The following is an 8,313-nucleotide window of genomic DNA, read 5'->3' as shown; positions in this document are numbered from 1 at the left end:
TTTAAAAAAAACAAAAAAAACCATCAGTATAGAAACATAGAAATTAGGTGCAGGACTAGGCCATTCGGCCCTTCGAGCCTGCATCGCCATTCAATATGATCATGGCTGATCATCCAACTCAGTATCCCGTACCTACCTTCTCTCCATACCCTCTGATCCCTTTAGCCACAAGGGCCACATCTAACTCCCTCTTAAATATAGCCAATGAACTGGCCTCAACTACCCTCTGTGGCAGAGAGTTCCAGAGATTCCCCCTTCTCTGTGTGAAAAAAGTATTTCTCATCTCGGTCTTAAAGGATTTCCCCCTTAACCTTAAGCTGTGACCCCTTGTCCTGGACTTCCCCAACATCGGGAACAATCTTCCTGCATCTAGCCTGTCCAACCCCTTAAGAATTTTGTAAGTTTCTATAAGATCCCCTCTCAATCTCCTAAATTCTAGAGAGTATAAACCGAGTCTATCCAGTCTTTCTTCATAAGACAGTCCTGACATCCCAGTAATCAGTCTGGTGAACCTTCTCTGCACTCCTCTATGGCAATAATGTCCTTCCTCAGATTTGGAGACCAAAACTGTACGCCATACTCCAGGTGTGGTCTCACCAAGGCCCTGTACAACTGCAGTAAAACACCCCTGCTCCTATACTCAAATCCTTATGTTATGAAAGCTAACATACCATTCGCTTTCTTAACTGCCTGCTGCACCTGCATGCCTACTTTCAATGACTGGTGTACCATGACACCCAGGTCTCGCTGCATCTCCCCTTTTCCTAATCGGCCACCATTTAGTTAATAGTCTGCTTTCCTGTTTTTGCCACCAAAGTGGATAACCTCACATTTATCCACATTATACTGCATCTGCCAAACATTTGCCCACTCACCCAGCCTATCCAAGTCACCTTGCAGTCTCCTAGCATCCTCCTCACAGCTAACACTGCCCCCCAGCTTAGTGTCATCCGCAAACTTGGATCCACCCCCTGCAGCTCCCAAAACCTGTCTAAGCCACCTTGATATGGTTTGCAGGGATATCCTTTTATGAGGCTGTTTATGGCTGAGCAACAATGCCATTACAATTAGATGTCTCTCGTGGCAAGTACTTCCGGAGCTCGGAAGCTCCAGCTGTAGGCCGGTGGACTGTGATATCGGGAGCTCGCGGGTCCGGGTGGAGACCGCTATCCAGAGCTCCCACAACGCAACTTCTCCAGCCCGTGTCATGGGGTTGGAACGACCCGGAGCTGGGCCGTACATCACCCGGCGCAGCTGTAATGGCCGCGGGACATTCCAGCGCCCGCCGGGGGCTCCAACTTTGTGACTTTTGTGCCTGGAGCAGGGCTGTACATCACCCGGCGTGGCCTTATATGGCCGTGGGACTTACCATCGCCCGCCTGGGGCTTCAACATCGGGCTTCAACATCGGGAGAAAAATAGAGAGGAGAGAGAAAAGACTTTGCCTTCCATCACAGTGAGGAGGATGTTTGTGTAAATTGAATTGTTGTGTGTCTAGTAGGAATTGGTTTGTTTGTATGGATGTAGAAACACTGAGGTTCAAATGACAATAAATATTGTATTGTATAGTATTGTATACTCAATACTTATTGTGAAACTGGGCACAGAGGGAAAAAACACATGATGTACATGTTCATAGAAATTCAGTTTTTCAGTTTCAGACCAGGGCGCTGCCAGCAAGCTGAGGATTTACTGCTCAACCGAAACTGCCCTTGAGAAAGTGATGATGAGCAGCCTTGAGGGCCTGCCCCACTAACGCGACTTTTCAACGACTGTCTTCGACCTTCAAGCTCGAGGGCACTCACCTGAAAAACCGCGAGACGGATCGACCGTCTGCACACACACACATACACACACACACACAATCACATCGCAAAGGCGGTGGCCAGGGAAAGCGGGGGAGCGCTGTCTGAAATTAACACCCGCGTGGGGAGCGGTGGTGACTCGCTGCTGGGACTCGACTCCTGGGGCTCGGAGGCTCCAGCAACGCAGCCGCAGGTCCGGTGGACTGGGACATCGGGAGCTCGTGGGTCCGGGGGGAGAGACCGCTTCCCGGAGCTCCCGCAACGCGACTTCTCCAGCCCGTGTCGCGGGGTTGGAACGACCCGGAGCGGGGACGTACATCGCCCGGCGCGGCTTCATGGCCGTGGGACATTCCAGCTCCCGCCGGGGGCTCCAACACTGTGACTTTTAGACCGGGAGCGGGGCCGTAAATCGCCCGGCACGGTCTAAAATGGCCGTGGGACTTAGCAACGCCCGCCTGGGGCTTGGACATTGGGAGAGACACGGAGAACAGGGGAGAGAAAAGACTTTGCCTTCCATCACAGTGGGTCCACTGTGATGGATGTTTGTGTGAATTAAATTGTGTGTATGTCTAGGAAATTGGCTGTGGAAACGGAATTTCGTTTGAGCCTCACTGAGGCTCAAATGACAATAAATTGTATTGTATTGTATTGTATTGAACAGGAAAAGACAGCTGGCACAGTTACGGTAAGTCCTTTAGAGAGCGCGGAGAAGGGGTGGGAGAGAAGGGGAGAGTGGGGGAGAGAAGGGGAAAGAAGGTGGGAGAAGGGGGGGAGAAGGAGTGGAGACACTTTTAAGAAGCCAGCCAACGTTTAATAAAGTTTAGCGGGCATTTAACATTACCAGTCGGTTTACTAAAGGGACTGTCCCACTGCGGCGACCTAATCCGCGAGTTCCAGCGAGTTTGCCCTCAACTCATACTCGCAGCATGTTCGACACAAAGTCCTAGGAGGTTTATTTTTGCAAATCTTTTCCGTCCAATTTTCCCAAAGCTAGTCGAAGCTCGACTTCACCGCAGCCGAAGGAGGTCGAAGGAGGTCTTCCGGAAATCAATCTCATCTCCAGCAAGGTAAGAGATCGAAAAATGTTTCGACCGACCCCCTCCCCCACATCCCACATAAAACAAATAGAAGAAGGCAAGTCTGTGAAATATTTGCATCACCACCCTGTCTACCTATATCGCCATTTTCATGGAATAATGTACCTGCACAGAGGGAGACCAATCAGTGGGAATCAGGTTTCATTCCCTGCATATCCATATGCCCATTAAAGAGCCTCTTAAATACTACCATTGTACCTCCTTCCTCCAACACCTGGCAACGTGTTGCGGGCACCGAACACTTTTGGGTAAAATCTCACCCCACACATCCCCACTGACATTAAAGCTATGCCTCGAGTTTTTGACATATGGCTCTAGTTTTACACTATGCTTCTGCGGTTCTAGCCATGCTTATAACATCCCACAGCTGACCATCAGGCAGCAGTAGGCCAGTCCCCAGTTCCCTCTCCTCTTCCACCAGCCTCAGTCCTTGCCTGTACTCCACTGGCACCAACCCCCTGGTCTCTGGTCTCCGTAAGACCAGCAGTGGCCGGCATGGCAGCTTCCCCTCTCCAGGCTGGTGGCCCGTTGGGTCCGCTAACAGGGAGCCGGCTCGGCCACTTCCTCCTGCAGGCTACGATCCATCGTCTTCTGTTTGGCCGTTCTTCCGTTCGAGCTCACCCTGAAGCCATGGACCTTGAGTTTGGCCACAGTATCAGCTCAAAGGGTACCCATCTGAAGCTGCGATCTCTGACCCTCAAGGCTTCTCAAGGGCCGCAACCTTCTGGGAGCGTCTGCTGTCCGCGGCCTCCTGGAAATGTCAATCCAACAATCCAAGTCTGTCCACGTGAACAGGATTCAAGGGTCTGAGCTAAAGGGAGAGGCTGGGTAGGCTGGGACTCTATTCCTTGGAGCACAGGACATTGATCGGTGATCTTATAGAGGTGTATAAAATCATGAGATGAATAGTGTGGTTACAAGCACAGAATCTCTTGTGCAGAGTAGGGGAATAGAGTAGCAGAGGGCATACGTTCAAGGTGAAGGGGAAAAGATTTAATAGGAATCTGAGGTGTAACTTTTTCACACAAAGGGTGGTGGGTGTATGGAACTGCCAGAGCAGGGAGTTGAGGCAGGGACTATCACGTTGTTTAAGAAGCAATTAGACAGGTACATGGATAGTGTTCAAGAAGGAACTGCAGATGCTGGAAGATCGAAGGTACACAAAATTGCTGGAGAAACTCAGCGGGTGCAGCAGCATCTATGGAGCGAAGGAAATAGGCGACGTTTCGGGCCAAAACCCTTCTTCAGACTGATGGGGGGTGGGGGAGAAGGAAGGAAAAAGGGAGGAGGAGGAGCCCGAGGGCGGGGGGATGGGAGGAGACAGCTCAAGGGTTAAGGAAGGGGAGGAGACAGCAAGGGCTAGCAAAATTGGGAGAATTCAACGTTAATGCCATCCGGACGCAAGCTACCCAGGCGGAATATTAGGTGCTGTTCCTCCAATTTCCGGTGTTGCTCACTCTGGCAATGGAGGAGACCCAGGACAGAGAGGTCGGATTGGGAATGGGAGGGGGAGTTGAAATGCTGAGCCACCGGGAGTTCAGGTAGGTTATTGCGGACTGAGTGGAGGTGTTCGGCGAAACGATCGCCCAACCTCCGCATAGTCTCCCCGATGTAGATCAGCTGACATCTAGAGCAGCGGATGCAGTAGATGAGGTTGGAGGATACAGGTGAACCTTTGTCGCACCTGGAACGACTGCTTGGGTCCTTGAATGGAGTCGAAGGCGGAGGTGAAGGGACAGGTGTTGCATTTCTTGCGGTTGCAACGGAAAGTGTACGGGGAGTGGGTGGTATGGGAGGGTTTTGTTGCGGTTGCAACGGAAAGTGCCCGGTCTAGGTACATGGATAGGACAGGTTTAGAGGGATTATGGACCAAAAGCAGGCAAGTGGGACTGTTGTAGATAGTTCAGTTGTTCCTGTTTCAATACTGTATGACTCTATAACCTCTCCCTGTAGCTAATATCCCCTAATCCAGGAATCATGCTGGTAAACCTCAGCATCTTTTCCAAAGCCTCCACATCCATCTTGTAATGCATACAGTACTCCAAATGTGGTTAACCTAAGTCCTATAAAGCTGTCTCATGACTTTATAGACCCGCATACTCAATGCCTTGACCTATGATTGTAAGCATGCTTCCTTTCCTACTCTATTTACTTAAGTTGCCATTTCCAGGTAGTTATGAACTTGGACCTCATGATCCCTCAATGCCATTCATGGTATATTTTCCCTTACATTTGATCTCCCGAATTGCAGCACCTCAAACTTGTTCGTATTAAACTCCACCTGCCATTTCTCCATCCATTTCTGAAGCTAATCTACATCCCACTCAATACCTTGACAGCCTTCCTCACAGTCAACAACCCCAACAATATTAGTGGCATCTGCAAACTTAATAAGCAACCCGCCTACATTTACATCCAGGACATATCACGAACAGAAAGTTATGTTAACATTGTACAACAACTCGGTTCAGCTACTGACTATATGTCAGAATATCAGAAATACAGAATAAAACCTGCTGCCTATTCCTGCATTTTCTAACTTCATTTCTTGGTCATTTTGTCGAGATGGTGCAGATGGTGGTCTGCGTGATGCACTGGGCTACCTCTTCACTACTTGAACTGGTCAAAAATGCCGCAGCCAGACTCTTGACAGGCACCCGAAAAAGGGACCACATCACCCCGATCCTGGCCTCTCTCCACTGGCTCCCTGTGCGGTTCCGTATACATTTCAAGACCCTCTTCTGTGTCCACAAAGCCCTCAATGGGCTTGTCCCCTCCTACATTAAAAGTCTTCTCACCCACCACTCCACCTCCAGGTCCCTCAGATCGGCCGATTTGGGGCTGCTGAATATCCCGCGGTCTAGGCATAAGCTTAGGGACGACCGCACCTTTGCGGTTGCAGCTCCTAGACTGTGGAACAGCATCCCCCTTCCCATCAGAATTGCCCCCTCCATCGACTCCTTTAAGTCTAGACTAGAAACTCATCTATATTCCCAAGCCTTTCCTGACGTCCACTGAGCGAGGGCTATATGTATATATGTATGTAGTTTGTTTGTTTATATTATTCTTATAACAAATGTAAAGCACTTTGGTCAACGAGAGTTGTTTTTTAAATGTGCTATATAAATAAATATGACTTGACTTGATCTATGTCCCTTCTCACAGTCCTTGCGAAAACTGAAATCTCCCATTGTACGTGTGTGAGAAGGAACTGCAAATGCTGGTTTAAACCGAAGATTGTTCCACTGATTCTGCTCCACAGTTGCCTAACCTCTATTATCAGCAAGTTTCTCCCACTAGAACAATGCATTGGTTCTAGTGTCATTATTGGTGCATTGGTGCAATGCATTGGTTCCAGTGTACTTTTTTAACTTGTAGGTTTAGACGAAGTAGGTCGTAGTAGGTCGGCATGTTAATCGTAGATAATCATAGAAACATAGAAACATAGAAATTAGGTGCAGGAGTAGGCCATTCGGCCCTTCGAGCCTGCACCGCCATTCAATATGATCATGGCTGATCATCCAACTCAGTATCCCGTACCTGCCTTCTCTCCATACCCTCTGATCCCCTTAGCCACAAGGGCCACATCTAACTCCCACTTAAATATAGCCAATGAACTGGCCTCGACTACCCTCTGTGGCAGGGAGTTCCAGAGATTCACCACTCTCTGTGTGAAAAAAGTTCTTCTCATCTCGGTTTTAAAGGATTTCCCCCTTATCCTTAAGCTGTGACCCCTTGTCCTGGACTTCCCCAACATCGGGAGCAATCTTCCTGCATCTAGCCTGTCCAACCCCTTAAGAATGTTGTAAGTTTCTATAAGATCCCCTCTCAATCGCCTAAATTCTAGAGAGTATAAACCAAGTCTATCCAGTCTTTCTTCATAAGACAGTCCTGACATCCCAGGAATCAGTCTGGTGAACCTTCTCTGCACTCCCTCTATGGCAATAATGTCCTTCCTCAGATTTGGAGACCAAAACTGTACGCAATACTCCAGGTGTGGTCTCACCAAGACCCTGTACAACTGCAGTAGAACCTCCCTGCTCCTGTACTCAAATCCTTTTGCTATGAAAGCTAACATACCATTCGCTTTCTTCACTGCCTGCTGCACCTGCATGCCCACTTTCAATGACTGGTGTACCATGACACCCAGGTCTCGCTGCATCTCCCCTTTTCCTAGTCGGCCACCATTTAGATAATAGTCTGCTTTCCTGTTTTTGCCACCAAAATGGAGTACCTCACATTTATCCACATTATACTGCATCTGCCAAACATTTGCCCACTCACCCAGCCTATCCAAGTCACCTTGCAGTCTCCTAGCATCCTCCTCACAGCTAACACTGCCCCCCAGCTTAGTGTCATCCGCAAACTTGGAGATATTGCCTTCAATTCCCTCATCCAGATCATTAATATATATTGTAAATAGCTGGGGTCCCAGCACTGAGCCTTGCGGTACCCCACTAGTCACTGCCTGCCATTGTGAAAAGGACCCGTTTACTCCTACTCTTTGCTTCCTGTTTGCCAGCCAGTTCTCTATCCACATCAATACTGAACCCCCAATAATCGAGGTTAGTCGAAGGTAATCATAGATAGTCTTCAACATAGTCGAAGGGAGGTTGAAGGAGATCGAAGGAGGTCATCTTCACTCTCCACTATTCGGTGTCCAATTTTCCCAAAGCTAGTCTCACTATAGTCGAAGGAAGTTGAAGGATGTCTCCCGGAAAACAATCTCATCTCCGGCAAGGTAAGAGATCGAAAAAAGTGTGTGTGTTTGTGTGTTTATTTGTTTGTGTGTGATCACATCTACTCGAAGAAACAACGTGCTAACGGGAACATTTTTACATATTCCTCTAGAGTTTTATCCCGTGGAGTCCAAAATTGTCTTATCTGAAAAATTCATGCTTTATTTCTCGAGTTATTTATGAAAATGTTCACAAATCTGAAATGTCTTTGAAAATAAAACCAAGCTGCTTTGGCTGATGACATCACAATGGCTCTGCGTGCTGCATCAGCGTGTAACGTCCCCCACGCGAGCTGCCGCCCCCGCGAGCTCTCGACCACCTGCGAGCTCCCGCCACCTCCCCGCGGGCTGCCGCCACCTCCCCGCAAAGTGCCGCCGCCCCCCGCGAGCTGCCGCCGCCCCCCCGCGAGCTGCAGCCTCCACCTACGCGAGCTGCTGCCGTTTCCCCCCCCCCCCTAAAACTCTAATCTTGGATGTGCATTGTGTGTGTGATGTTCGTGTGCATTTCACATCTCCTCAAAAACACGAAGCGCAAATCAGTTTCAGATTCAGATTCAGATTCAATTTTAATTGTCATTGTCAGTGTACAGTACAGAGACAACGAAATGCATTTAGCATCTCCCTGGAAGAGCGACATAGCAAATGATTTAAATAAATAATAATAAGTGATAATA

Source organism: Amblyraja radiata, chromosome 1 (genome assembly GCF_010909765.2).
Source record: "Amblyraja radiata isolate CabotCenter1 chromosome 1, sAmbRad1.1.pri, whole genome shotgun sequence".
Taxonomy (NCBI): domain Eukaryota; kingdom Metazoa; phylum Chordata; class Chondrichthyes; order Rajiformes; family Rajidae; genus Amblyraja; species Amblyraja radiata.
Note: the sequence above shows the minus strand (reverse complement) of the source record.